The 15,596-nt window shown below is 43.0% G+C and overlaps 1 protein-coding gene across 2 annotated transcripts in view; it reads right to left on the bottom strand.

The window, feature by feature from the left end:
* The window catches only part of LOC108921134 (SH3 and multiple ankyrin repeat domains protein 3-like), a 191,613-nt gene extending 178,133 nt beyond the window's left edge, over positions 1-13,480 (bottom strand). For both annotated transcript variants that reach the window (XM_029251632.1, XM_029251633.1), the window contains exon 1: positions 13,454-13,480. The gene's annotated coding sequence lies outside the window, so the exon portion shown is untranslated. The remainder of the gene's footprint in view (positions 1-13,453) is intronic.
* Between the last annotated feature and the right edge of the window lie 2,116 nt (positions 13,481-15,596).

Here is a 15,596-nt window from a genome sequence, read left to right as displayed (position 1 = left end):
GGATGTGTAAAATGCCCTTAGTCCCCCTAAGGATTGTGTGTGAGAATTTTACATTTATGCTCCCACATAAATAAGACATTTCCCATACGTGCACAATAAAGGAGTAACAGAAACTAAGGTCCGAATAACGGAGAGTGACACACAACCCATTGTTTTTTTTTTTTTTTTTTTTTTTAAAACCCAGCTAATCCACAGCACTGATACCAGAAGTAGAACAATGAAGGACAGATTAAGAGACCGTTCTGCACAGAACTGCAAGAGCATCGGGGGTACCGAGTGGTCCAAAAACACTTAAACCTGACAACGTAATGAAGACAATGGAAGTAAAGATTAGCTGCCTCGATGTTCAGGTCACATGACCAAGGAGACGGGCCGGACTGGACTCGGAGGAACAGCAGAGGTAGGAAGAGAATTCTGACAGGCCAGTACGGCTGTCACTTCCCAGCCTTAGAACACTACAGACAGATGGTCGTGCCTTGGGACAGCGGTGCGAGCTGCCACATGCTACGCCGATGCTCAACGAGGGCCTCTTTGACATCAGTCATCAGGAAGACTGACACGGAACACGCAAAGGCTTCCGGCACCAGCCGTATGAGATGCTTTGGTCGCGATCTTTGAAGGGGAGCTGCAGGTACCTGCATTTGCAGTTGGGGTATCCTGAGGACTAAAACAAGAACACATACTGGAGAGTCAGACGTGCCCCAGCCATGAACCCCGAACCACATGTCCAAGAGCCCCTTGCATCAGCATAGCATTGATATTCTGCGCATATAAATTATCTTCCATTCTTTCACACCAGTGTGTCATCGTGATTTTTATTATGCCATAGTCAAAAAAAAAAAAAAAAAAAAAAAAAAAGTCTAACCATGACGAACCCCCACACAAGCTCTCCTGTTTCAAAGGTCAAATGTGTACAAGCTACAATACAAAAAGTACTTTACTTTTGTTACTGACACTATATTGACTGCATCCAGCTGCATGCAGTTACAGTTAGTGCCACTTTACAGAGCTTTAAATATGACCAGATTAACAACATGCAAGTTCTCTGAGCTCTACTGCGCTTCCCAAAGAATAACAGAAGCATCCTCCATTGTAAGCTGGATATAACACATTAATCTATATAAACTTTAGAGCTATTTATAATCAAGGCAGGGACAGCCCTTGCAATTACTCATACAAACATTCACCAAATTGGAATAACGGACGCACAAAGGAGACGTTTTCCTGTTTTTCATTCCAAGTGAGACGCTGGGGCAGAAGAACAATGAGGCGTGGGATCTAAAGGAAGGCCCTTTTTTGCATGGTGTGGGGGAGGTCCACCGAAGTCCGTGAGCAGGAAGGCTGCCACATCAGCAGAGAGCAATGACTGGGCTGCTACTCCACCTATCTGTCCTTCAGCCCAACATCCGCTGATGCACTCACCCCCAACAGAAAGCAGAAGACTCTGAATCAAAAGAAAGCCTACAGATCACCCATCGCTTCATGTGTCCATGCAGCACAGCAACATTTAAGGAGACATGTCACTGAACAACTTCATCCCTTTTATTGTAGTCCATTGACCACAGTTGATTCTTACCTTACATGGAGGGCAGGATTTACAGTTCTTTTATCTTTCTCTCCATGGTCCTGAAAAAACCCATAAATATCCTATCACTCAATCGAAGCTGTACAAATGAATCTTGACTCGGGCAACAGACAGGAAATCAAATTCCATGTAAAGGACACAAGGCACTTTACTGCAACTCCATTAAGGTGGAATGGAGGCCAAAAAGTTTCTGGTTCAAGCTTTTCAAAGTCAGCAAGGCAATACATTTGAATAGCTTTGGTCAAAAAAAAAAAAAAAAAAGTTACAACTATTATTGTTACTACTAATAATTATTTTATCTGATTTTTTTTCTGTTGGGTGACTTCAATTCCAGAGGCACTTACACTAAACTTAGTACCCATTTGTACAGCAGAGTAAAACAGCCCACACTATGTGCAATTTGTGAATTTGCCCAATTCATCTAAACATGGCTTTGGACTGTGCAAGGAAACCAGAGCACCCAAAGTCAACCCAAGAAAACATAGGGAGAACATGGAAAACTCTGCACAGATAGAGCTGGATGTGAACCCACATCTGAATGCATAACCAAGGGCTGTGACCTCAGTTCTCACTAGCACTGTGTGACTACATATACAGTATATATTTTTTTTGAAGAAGAAGAATTCTTGATTTGGAAAACAGAAAAATGTGTCGCACAGAAAAAATAAGTGTCACTTGCACAAGATGTGGCATTTCCAAGCCAGGAAACTGGGTTCTGTGACATCATACATGGGAGCTCAACATAGTCACTGTACAATGACCCTCAAAGAGTAAAAGTTACAACAGCATATGGCGTGTACCAGAAGCAGATACCATATTTTTTTTTTTTTTTAATCTTACCAGCCTGATAAGTTATGGAAACTGCCAGGTGTCATTTAAGTGTAACCATAACCTTACTATGTATATCAAAGTGAAAGAACCAGCAGGTATCTGCAGAAGCTCAGACAACCTCTGCCACGCTGGTTATAGTGCTAAAAACATTCTAGTGTCTCACCAGTGAGATGAGCAAGGGCCAAAGAGCCATTGCGGAAGTGCTGCTGAAGAAGTACGTGCCTGCACTCGATTAGCTTGGAAAGTGCTGAGTAAAGCCTGTCGTTGATCCACGACCAGCCCGGCAGGCATCAGCCAGCTCAGGGGAGAGCGCAAGGACCAGTTCTGCTTCAGCATGCAGCCACTAGACCGTGCAGAGCCATCAGAAATGGATTTTGCCAATTTCTGCATCTCCACAGTCATTGTCCCAACAAGACAAGACCAAACATGCAGCCAATGATGCTCCAGAAACAATAAGACATGCCAGAACAGACATGTGAATGAGTGGTCAGTCATTAAACATTCAGCATCCTCCCCCATATCATTTGGGTCTTACTCAGCATCAATACACAGTATAATCTACATAATAAATTAAACATACCACACGCCAGCACTCTGCTTTCATGAAAAACTTTCCACCTTTAAATTATTGGATGGACTCCATACCTATCTTTAACTAGAAGATGCTCTGCGAGTTGAAATTGAAAATTGAAGGAGAATTGTAGGAGACCATTTCAAAGTTAAAGCAAAACTGATAGCCGAGCAAATGTAATCGATTTTGTCTTGTACCGTTGTCCTCCTTTGCTGTGTTTGATGTGTCACTTCTCCACATACAGACAATTAGCCCACACAGACACGAGGAATCAACTCTCTCAGAGAAACTCTGCACCTGAAGTCTTTTGCAGTTATGGCACTGTGGGAGATGGCCGCAGTCGACCGAAGACCAGGACAAGGCTCGCACTGCGCTTGTACTAGAACATTAAGCCAATGCAAAACAGAAACTGCATAAGCTGGGGGTGAAATCATACCTTTATGGCAATGAAAGGTAAAGAAAGGAAGTCAAATTGGTAGTAAGGCCCAAGTCAAGCCAAATAACACGCCAAGACCGTTCAGCTAAGACCTGCCTTTTTTTTTTTTTTTTGAGTCTAACTTCTAGGCTAATCATCTCAACTGTAAATACCATTAACCAATTCATAAGGAAACCCCCCCCTCCAGGATACAGAAATGTGGCGACTATTGAATTGCATTTCTACCCCAGGGTGAGCCAGGGAATGAAGCATGCTGCATTTGGATGTTTAGAAAATACAATCCTTAAACTTTGTCCCAATTTATCATTATTTACCAATTATGGAAAATTAAATCATTTAAATGTCTAAAGAAGTAAAGCCTACTTGAGAAACTTCATAAATGTGCAATGGGTTATTAATTTATCACCAACAGGCACTGCATACTCTACAGATATTATCACATATGAAAGTTTTGATACATTTTGGAAAGCAATAATCACACTGAAGGATGATCTCCAATTAGGAAATTTACATGCATGTTCCAGTCAGGAGTAACAAGCCAAAATGGACCCATAATTAATCCTAATGCCTAATTACCTCCATTTACTTTATGAAATTATATACGCTATTAGGGGACATATGGTATAGACAAACAGTCCCTTAACTGTCGCACACTAAAATTTTGCACAGAAGATTGCGACCGGTCACGGTCAGTTGACATTTCCCTGCCAGTTTCATGCAGCAGACGAGGAGTTTCGGAACTCGCCGTTATCAGACTTTCCGGCATCTTTCGCCTTGTAGGGAGAAGTCAGATGGAAAATCAAGCTCCACTTTATTCCAGGAGAGACCATATTTACATTCTAGGCTCCAGGCAGCTCAGCAGCCATGTGATTCTCCCTGCTTCTCCTTCAGGAAATATGTTCTCAAGCTTGGAGTGGCCATTCAGAGACCTCCGCTTGAGGTCTGCTACAGACAGCATTACAGCACAAAGGAAAAGCAGGGCAATGCCCTTTCAGCTAAGTACTGATAGATGTGTTGACACACATCAGAAGGCAGACAGGAAAGCAGGGAAAGAACCAGCAGCACGAGCCCAGTGAGAGGGTTTGCCTTACTATCGGCTCTGCACTGGAAATCCCAGTGCTCACAAGCCACCATATAAGCTTTTTCAAAAGTTGCACATTTTTCTACTCTTGGCAATTTCAGTGGTCATGGATCCAGTCTGGTTAAGTTCAGTACACCTGAAGTAAGTGAATGGCTCTTTGGGAATTGATTCAGATTTTGGTAAAAACTTGAATCACTGTGCAATTTGAGCTTTACATGTCAATGTCAACTGATGAAACGATAGCTTAGACGATGCAAAGCAAATGTGATGTAGAATAAAAAACAAGTGTGACCTGTACCTCTCCCACACCAGCCCTATGACCCACAACCAGAGCCAAACTCTGCTCCAAACCAGGACCATTGTCTGGACAAAGCAGCCACTCCACCCACTGCTGCGTTGTGCCCGATCTGGGCTTCCATTGCAGAAAAGGCACATTGACGCCAACATTCTAGCAAATGTCCCGTGAGCCCCAGGACCAACCCTGCCACACTCATATTACTTTACAGTAGCACATGCACTCCTCCACAACCGGCACAGAATAATGAGTAAACATCCCAACTAGCTGAGTCAGAGCCAATGTAAGCATCATTATGAACAAAGTCCTATTTCCCTCAACCGTCTTCTCCTGCGACTCTTCTTTGGAGAATGTAGGGGCATTCCCAGCGCAGAGGAGGTGGCAGTGCTCTGCTGGAACACAAGCTGGACCAGAAGGAAACCGGCGCCGCCGCAGGTGTGGTTACGTGACCAGCCAGAGGCTTTCGGCTTCTTAATCTCCCTAAGCAGAATCCCGGGTACACTTTATTGCGACTCACATTTTCAAAAGCCACGTCAACAGGCACAATTAACATGCACTTTCAAGTAGACCCTAATCATGTGACACAGCCACCTAAAATCAATTAGTCTAAAGATTGAGGCACATCAATTTCAGCTCAAAATCAAAAAGAGAAGAATTTTGTTTGTCCTACTTACCTTCGAGAAACATTGCATGCATTAATACATGGAGGCTAGCAAGGCCCTGCGGTAACCATGGAAATGTTGCTATCTCTGTGCATTTCTGTGCAGTATAAAGAATGATACATTTAAGTGACTAACACAGCCACTTGCAGCAACCTGAGGGGGTGCATGTTTGTTTCCATGGTAACCCCTCAAACTATGATGTAGACCCACAAGGGAGGAACGGATTTTGGAGAGAGTGGAAAAAAAATGAAACCCTAGCACCTCCAGTCCTGCCAGGAAACACCCGCACACTCAACATGGCTGTCAGGCATTTCAAAGCCCGGTCCAAAACACACAAGGAGATGGTGATCTGAAAATCACCCCCCAGATTCCTATCTCCATGCTTCATCGGGGGGAAAAAAAAAAAAAAAAGAAAGGGAAGAGAGTGTGAGCCAGATCAAGAATATCTGTGCATCCAGATCACTGTGAGCACATTGAGCCACAGCCACCAGAAGGCAGAAACGAACACCGCTTGTCACACTGCGTGTTTGATGCCGTCAAAAGCAATTACCGTAGTAAATCAGGTCTTCCTCAACCAAGGACTCTGAGCACAAGAAAGTTTCAACATATTAGTGTTCTTTACAAGTGGTTAGACGGTACAATCGAAAGGTCTTACTGTAGCTCCCTTTTATTGAGGGACACGAGCAAGGAAGGTATCTTGATTCCAGCTGGAGGTCACACAGAGGTGATGAACCTTAGGAAGATGATGAGCCACCTTAGCTAATGGTTCTGCTCAACATGTGCTGAGCTTACACATCTGTTCCAGGCTACAACGCGAGCCACAGCAGAAAATGCACGGAAGTGCCTGCCTATCAGCGCTAGGCAGGAAACACCTTGGCCTTCCTGTCTTTACAAAAGGACAGACTCAGGGTGGTGACTGGGGTGAGGGACAAGGGGCCACCTACATTACCCTGCCTTCAAGATGAGAGCCTTGCTTGTGTATGAACATTAGTACCATGCTCTGCTTGGGTGACCCTCGCAATACTATATATAAATACATTATTTTTGCCAAATCTAATTTATAGATCAAAATATTTTAGCTGCTCTGCACAGATCTCTTAGCCAAGCAGTACTACAGCACTCGTTAGATCTGCCACCAGTTACTGGACAACATCCAGGCAATGGGTTCAAAAATAGTTACATTTGTGCATATATGGAAAATTTTGTGCATATATTTAAGTGGACCAGTATGTTAATGTTTGCCAAGTGTTACCTTATTAACATAGACAAGTACAGTATTCGTTAACATTTACTGATGCCAGAAGGCACGTCATAGATTTCAATAATGATGTCCACTAATGAGGATAATCTACCATAACAGCAGCCGTAATGATCCCATCCACAGAACAGACTGAATGAACAGACAGAATTTCCATTGCTTCGGAATTCACGCACACAGTAACCATAGCTACACTGCTCATACCCATTTACACAGTCTTAGCAGCTAGCATACAATATCTAGGAAGATATTAAGTACCTCCCAGATGGTTTCTCCCATTGGATGGGCAGTGGGGCCTACCACACTCTCCTCCTGGAATGAAATGGGGAGCTTCTCAGTGACACTGGATCTCAGCTGACACACAGATCCAGGTTTACAGAAGCTGCCAGCTGCTACTACCAGAAGACCAGCCACTGTATGTCTCCAGTAGAGCTGAAAATACATAAAGGTTCCAGCTTTTACTTGAAGAGCACATCTCAACTTCGATCCCTCCAGATGCAGGTATTTCAGACAGTCATGCTTCACGCTTCAGGCCACCACCTGCTGACCTGTGGATGGTCCTGACAGTCATCTACCGAAAGCAGTACAACATGCTATACATTTGAAATAATGAGTCCTGACAAAGGATTCATTCTCATATCATAAACCTGGTCAGTCTGCACCACTTCATATCAGGCTGAAAATACTGCCAACTGAGTGCACCACCGTTCAAGTGCAGGTTATTTCACATTACATTATCTTTTAAAAGTGTTTAGCTGAAGTTCAAAATGCTGATGCAGTGGACAACTCGGTGCTGGAGGAAGGCATGGGACAGCAGGTGCTCAACGAGATGAGATAATGGGCCTCTTTGACAGGATCTAGTGGGATTTTCACACCAGTGCCTCGCTCTGCATGCTACTGAGCCGCTGGATCCTAAAGTGTTATCGGCTGTTACACTAAGTCACACCGTGACACCTCCTTCTAAATCAACCCACCTCTCAGGTTTACTGCAATAAGCCTGTTTTACTCTGGATGCCCTTATATTTTCACCTAGGGCTGAACAACACAAAAAGCAGCTGAGCAACTGCAATCTTCAGCCCCTGGAAGATGTGAAAAAGCTTTCGTCTCGGTGGGGTCACAACACTTGATCTAGTCCAGAGGGAGGGGAGGGAAAGAGGGGGGGAAAAAAAAAAAAAAAAAAAAAAAAAAAACCCACTGAACAACAGTTACACTGAAAGAACTGTGGAAGGTGTGACATGCCCTGTCGGCCTAAATGTCAAGGCAACACTGGAGCTCATCTCTAAGAAGAAAATGTTTAACTGGGGACAGCTCAGCTGCTTATATTTTTCATGCAAATAATATTTTGAGGACATCCTCCACCTCTTCCAAACAGAGGCACACGGAGACACATTTACATTTATTTATTTAGCATAGCAGACACTTTCCACCAGAGTGACGTACAACTCAGGTGTACCTTTCAGCAACATATGGAGATACACAGATGCAGGAACATGATTCTCAAAGTACAGTGTGTGTTTGATGTCACTGTATAAAGAAGAATACTTTATACAGGTAGCTCCAAGGGTGCCATTAACAGGTTGTACCCCACATACCGGACCAGGTGCGGATGCCATTGACTGACAGAACTTATTGATTTCCCCTTTCTGACTTGATGCTTTGCTGATGTCGCCACCATTGTGGACACTCCAAACTCTTTCCAAATGCCAGGCATGGGCAAACAGTCGCTGAAACATCACATATGTAAACACTCTCTCTCCCTGGATTCCTGTCAGTTTAACAGCTGAGGGTCTCTTTGAAACAACCTCTCTAAGAGCAGCTCACTGCAAGCTGGTGTGGGCTGGGAGGGAATCTCATCCCTCTATATGCTGTGTTCGCTGACCGATACCTCTAAAGGCTTGCAGTCCAGCGGTTAGAGCTGTTCACCCGAGCCACTCTTTCCGTGACAGAGGAAAAATGTGAACTGAATAAGAGACAGGAGGGCTGAGCAGGAGGCTCACTTTTTGAGCCATTTCCGAATTTAACCCTCCAAACACACCTCCTTCCAGCACCTGACAAATGCACGCAGCACTGAAGCCTGGTATTCTTGGGCAGATTTAGTGCAGTGACACCATCTTAGGCAATCCCTGCATCGAGCCTATCAGGTTTTATTGATTATTCCTTTGTATTACAATGTCTTAAAGTGAAAAGCAAAACCACACACACACACACACACAGTCTGAAACCACTTGTCCCAAGCAGGGTTGTGGTGAACTGGAGTCTAACCTGGCAACACAGGGCACCACGCTGGAGGGGACACACCCTGGACAGGACGCCAGTCTGTCGCAAGGCACTCCAAGCGGGACTTGAACCCCCAGACCCGCCGGAGAGCAAGATACGGTCAAGCCTGCTGCACCAAAGCACCCCACTAAAGCAAAACCAGTCTACAAATAAATTTTAAAAATTCTGTGAAGCAATTTCTGCTTGTGGAAATTTGTACCTCATAGCAAAAACTCATTAGAAGATTTCCCCAAACTCCATATACACCACACTGCTATCTTGTTTTTATATCCTTCTTAAAAGTATTCTGTACCTGTTGTTCCACATCATAATATACTTTTCTGCTGAACCAAAAGCATTTCAAAGCAGCACAGGTGAACGAGAATTTTTCGGATTGTTTCTTGGAGCATAAAAATATGACACAAGGTCATTAATTCATATAGGTTTCATGTAGGATTACTCATAAAACATGTAGAGCACAGTAGCCAACCTTGGCTTCATGATAATAGAGTACAAGACACAAGAAGGGATTTTAAAGCCAATATGGATAAGTGCAATTAACAAAACATGTTAGTATGACCGGTGCTTATTCGCCACCTGCTGCCCAAAATAAAGTCAAAGCACATTTGTGAGATGCAGACAAAATCTGTAGCTGGGGTATTGAAGAAGCATTCTGTTGATGAAGAGTATAACCTTCAAATCTGTTGTATGTTTCTGCCATTCTGCATTTAAGTCCAAACAGTCAAAACTATTTTCCGGAGAAATGTCACTTGTCTGGCCTTTTTTCTTCTTTTGGCCCCTTCTTGTCAAGGCCATTACTAACCAAAAAGTGTGGTAAAGGCACCCAGAATCAAAGTAATACACTAATTAGCAAGAAACCCATTAATCACTCAAAGTTAAATTATTTAAATTTGTTCTTAGGATGCCACTGGGGTTACATAGTAAGGGCATGTTTTCCTTCTGGAATCACCAGGAACAGCTTTGACTCAGAGTGGAGTTGGTGTTGCTTCAGCCATATTTCAACACTGTCTCCACACATACAGGCTCTGCTGCAAGGAAGCTTATCGGTATTCACCGAAGCAGGCTGGCCGTCACAGCAAACACGCTGTCTAGAGGAGCTCCACGGCAACCAATTACGGGCTGGCCGGAGGGTCTGCTGTGGCTCCCTGCCGTAGTTTGAGCGAGAAAGTAGCCCCAAGTGATGGAATCCAAGTGGAGAAGCAGCCCCAGTGATGCGGTCTCGCTATACCCACCATCTGCGTGTTTCACACCAGGAGTTCGCCACAGTGGTCTTCTGGAGCCAAAATACACCGTTATCACCTGATCTATCAGGAATAAAAACAAGCATATCCGGCAGCTGCATCGCCCAGGAACTCCAAACTATTTGCTTCGATTTCTTGGTCACGATACCGTTGAATACAAGGGTAGCTGGATTACACAACACAGGCCGAGGGACAGAAAGAGGCAGGTGTAGAATTCTGATGAGCGTCAGGGGAATACAATGCAGGAGAAGTGCATTCTGGCTCACTGACAAGCCTCACTAGGATGGGATCTCCTTGGACCTGAACTGGTGACACAGGACTGCCACTCATCTGTCTGTCTGCAAGACAGATTTTGGAAAATTAACAGATTAATACATGTCCCATCTCATATCAGCTTGCTAAGTGTGTCATTCAGCACCATTAATTATAAGCAATCAATCAGTTTCAGTGACCATCTTCTCACAGACCACTGGTACCCCTCGGTTGTGCTAATGAATTATTTACACGCAGGTTATACAACATCAAAGTCCATGAAGAAACACTTTCCTGCAAAGTGAACACAATCAATACAAGGTCCTATATTCAGTATGAACAAGGTGTGCCATTTGCCCAGCTGAGTTTGACACTTTAAATTACTTTCATTATTAAATATTTCAATTAGTCCACTGGCATTTTGGTATCAACTCTAAATAGTAAAGGTCTCCCACAGTAAAAGCCAAACGCTACATAAAATAATCTCATGAATCCAGTGCAAGAAATCCCCTTTGGCTTTATTCAAATAAATTAAAACACCTACATTGGACAAGTAGACAATAGAAAAAAAACTGGTAAATGATAAGAATACAGGCCTGGATGTGTGCTTAAAAGCCACAACACACTCTTGGGGTAGTAAACTGTGCACTAAAACTGGAACACAAGGGAAAGAGTGACACTGTGTTTGTCTCTGTTAGTGGCAGTTTTCCAATAACTCATGGCTCTAACCTCGAAAGAATGGCACAATAAAAGGAGTCACAAAGAAAAGTTTACTAAATCCCTAGCAAAACATCAACGGAAAGCCAGCAGACAAATGGCCGTCTTGTGCGCTGGAAGATGGAAGTCAACTTTTGCCATTATTTATTCTTTCAGCTGACTTTTCTCAAAAACGTGAGAAAATTTTAGAGTTTGTATAAAGCTAACCTCCCAACAATCATTTGCTCATTTATATAGCTGGGGAAGTTTTACTGAAGTAATTCAGGGCAAGTACCTTGTTCAAGATCACTATAGCAGAGGTGGATTTCAAACCTGGGTTTTTCGGTTACAAGGCAGCGGCTGTAAACCGCTGCACAGTACAGTCAAGAACAGCTTGTGAATTTGACCTGGCAGTTGGCAGTCTGCCCTAGAGTTTACCAAAAATCAGTTCACTTGCACTTATTCATTTAGCAGAAGCTTTTCTCCAAAGTGATGTGCAACTCAGTAAAAAAGTGCATTAAGTAACAGGCAAAGAGCTTTAGATACAGACACATGATTGTCAAGGCACAGATAGTGTGCCCAGTACTGTCGTTTTTATCTGCTCACATTAAATAATTAGCTGTCTGTAGAGCTCAGTCTTATCGGAACTATGAAAGTGATTGTGACGGCAGTTTATAAAACTTAAGAGACGGGGTATAGGGAGGGATCAGGTTTTATGGGTATCTGAAGTGTAGATCCTTTGGCCACTTTGCAGAGGGGAGGGGGGAAAAAAAAAAAATATGTATCACACACCATGGCACGAACCATGGGTGCAAAACCTGAACTACTCAAAATAACAGCAGACGACAGTGTTTCTGGGGAGGTTCACATTCGCCGCGACATGGGTAGAGCACCATGCCTTAATGTGACTGACTAAAATAATTGTATGCAAGCAGTCGTGACCTTCGTCTGTAATATTTGAAGTTCTGTAAAATCAGAAATCGGTTCCACACCACAGAAGGGGTGATGGAAACACTGATTTCTTTCAGTTAAAGTTTTACATTCAAACCACAGTACTTTATCATCCTTTCCAATGAAGGAAAAAAAAAAGTTAATTATATAAATTTTTACCACCCTGGTATAATTCTTGATAATTATTCTTTGAGTGACTGGTTTGTGAACTTGAAAACCTTCATCTTCACAGCCTTTTTGTTTTTTTTAACACACCAAGAAGCACACAGTGTTTGAGGGTTGCCGAGTTACATTCCCTGCCTTCAGTGAGCTGTTGAGAATGACTATCCCCTCAGGGCACCGAGTGGATATTGCCCATCTCGGCGTGTCTTCACAAGCCTCATCTGGGTAAAGCCGCACTTCAACCTCAACCAGCAGATTTGAGCAGCTGCCCTTCCGCTCTTCGGACTAAAGCAAAGCGTTTTCACCCTCGTGTCCCACGATTTCATTTTCAGCTATTACAACATCACTAATCAACACGCCTTACAGGGCCAGAAATCTTTCGCAGTGTCATAGAACAGTACTGTGTAATACTTAAAATTTGTCCATAACTTCACTGCAGAAGTAAAAGCTGATTTCATCCTCTACAAAATATAGCAGTCACCAGGATCTGGTAATCAGAAGTTAGAACCGAGGCCCATCATTGGTCGTTTTGCACATTATGCTCAAATAACACTTAAGACAAAAACAAGAACTTAAATATGATTTCTCCATCAAAAAACAGACAACAGAACACAGGTTATATTATCTGCAACAGTACAGACATTTAAAGGTCTATCTCCAGGTTAGTAACACTGATTGCTGGTTCAAGTCATTAAGAACAATTGTTCCATTTAAAAGAAACACATGCACCACAGAGCAGAGACCAGCTAATGAAAATTGAATATTTTTTCATACAAATTAATTTTCTACAATAATACACACACATGGACTGTCTGCAACCGTTTGTCCCAAGTGGGGGGGGGGGGGGGGGGGGTCGCGGCAAACCGGATAGTTAAATATTTTAAAAGGAAGTTTTTCTTGCCTACACTTCTTTTTCAAGTATGTTACTTTACACAATTTACCACAAAGTAGTAAATCTATGGGTGAAAAAAGCCAATATTCAGATCTCTTCTGTGGATATGCCCCCTTCCGGAAGCTTAAGGAATCATTCAACTGAAATAACCTGGTCGCATCAAAGTTATTTTACCAAAAGTAATATTTCAGCGCACGCACGGACACACACACACACACAACTTCTGGTGAAGAAAACAGATAAAAAAAAAAAAAGTACAATACCTTCAATGCTTGAATCCCATGAGAAAGAATAGTGGGAGGGGGGGAAAAAAAAAAAAAAAAAAAAAAAACTGCAGTTTGCTCACAAATTTTGCCCCCAAGTATATTCCCAGACTTCCAGATTGTGCTTGTACAGTGCGAGTGGTAAATTTCTTCTGTTCACTTGAACGAGCTTCGGGAGAGTGGAAAATCCTACCTGCAAAGCAGCCGAATGCTTCAGGCTAACAGCTAGGAAGCTCTGAAGGACGGAGGAAATGGCCAGAGGAAACAGTCACGCTCATTTCCAGGCACAGTGCTAGTGGACCAAGGAGGACACTGCGACCACACACACACACACACACACACACACACACACACACACACACACACACACACACACACACACACACACACACACCTTGAACAAAGAACAAACCACATGCACGAAAGTATAGCAAATCAGAACACACAAATCATAATATACTATTGTAACCATATTGGAAAACCCCACAAATCTGTATGACTCCTAACAAGAGTAAATTCAGCATGAGGCAAGTATAAAAATAATTGCAGTGAGGTATAGGTGCTCAGCTTTTTCTAATGGTACAGCAGAACTACAGCCACCATTTCTACATTTCCTAGTAATTCTGCTAAACTGTAACTGTACTTTGTATTCACAACAACGAATGTAGTACAGCACATCCTCCACCCCCTGCATCCATCGTCTGCAAAACGATCTTTGGAGTATAAAAAGAATTGGGGGGAGGAAGAAAAATCAGCATTGTTATGAAGCTATAAATATTCAGGCACGCATCGCAGTTTTAAATTAAAGAATGTAATTTATGCAATTAAGCCGAGCCACATAAAGCCAATAAGAGCTGCAATTTCCTCTAAGTTGCTGCACTTTGATTCAGCCAACGAACACAGGCAAAGGAAGGTAGACCTGGAGCTTGGGTGAAACATGTCAAACTGCAACTTCATACCCAGGAGGGAGGGGCCACACCTTGTTCTCCGCCATCCCTTCCCGAGGCCCAAGGACTCTTCCTGTCTGGGCCAAGTTCCCCAGGATGTTTTGCAGGAAGTGTGAGACCTGCAGATAATGGATACTTCAACTTTTCCTGATTGGTTAAGAGGGAGCCAACCACCTCTGCAGCTAAAAAGAACGCAAGTATTGACGATGTATAAACCATCTGTACCGATCATATTACAGTTTGGCAAGTGGGGAGGCCTAGATCACTGAGTTATTACATTTGATGAAGTGTGAGACATCTAAAAGCTGTGATTTTAAGTTTCAATTTGTTGTGTCTTTTTCACCAGAGAATCAAAACTTTTCTCTTTATTCATTCATTCCAAAAATTAAGGTGGCCTATTTCTGGACAAGCCACACCATTCCTCATGCCCCCCCCCCAAAAAAAAACAGAATCGTGAGCAGTAATTAGAGCAGCCAAAAGATACTATTACAGTCTCTCCAATTTGTTCAACCCATAAAAAATGTGTTTGCTGCACATTATGCTAAATGCAGGGCCAAAAGACCAAAACAATCCAATTTAGATGCTTCAGCTTCAATGGATACAAGAAGGCTTTCGATGAGCTTTCAACATCATCCCGCTGCGTATAAACTCCGAAGGCTGCTAGCTGACATCATTTATCCGACTTGCTTTCCAGGGCTTTGTCACGCTTTGCAGGTCAGCTTTCTGATTGCAAAGTGGCTTTAACATGTCTGGACACCGGAATAAAACCTACCCAAAGTGGCCTTCTCTGGACGCTATTTCATGCAGTCGTTAAGCTGTGTCACCAAGAAAAGGACTTCACAAAAGTACCCCTGAACTTCCCTTTTCAGAAGCCTTTCAATTTGTTTATATTTGCTAAAGCAAACATCCCTGGCTGAACCTCGACTGGTCGAAAGTTTAACAAACAGTTCTACAAGCGGGCATTGGAAAATGACGGGGTTTCCAATAACCTGCCTTAACACAGTAAAACAGCTTCGTGTCCAAAATTCCCCCATCCTCTCTTCTTTCATTGCACTTTTCTGACAGTAAACAAAGGGCAGCTCTCTTGCCAAATTCTTTGACTTGGTGGTGTGTCTCTGACATTTGAACTGTGACCATAGCAGGTACAACTCCAACTCCTCTTCCCATTTGGGTTCACTCACTTCCTGTTGTCTACA

This window comes from Scleropages formosus, chromosome 5, assembly GCF_900964775.1.
Source record: "Scleropages formosus chromosome 5, fSclFor1.1, whole genome shotgun sequence".
Lineage (NCBI taxonomy): Eukaryota > Metazoa > Chordata > Actinopteri > Osteoglossiformes > Osteoglossidae > Scleropages > Scleropages formosus.
This window is presented reverse-complemented; position numbering and strand designations above follow the sequence as displayed.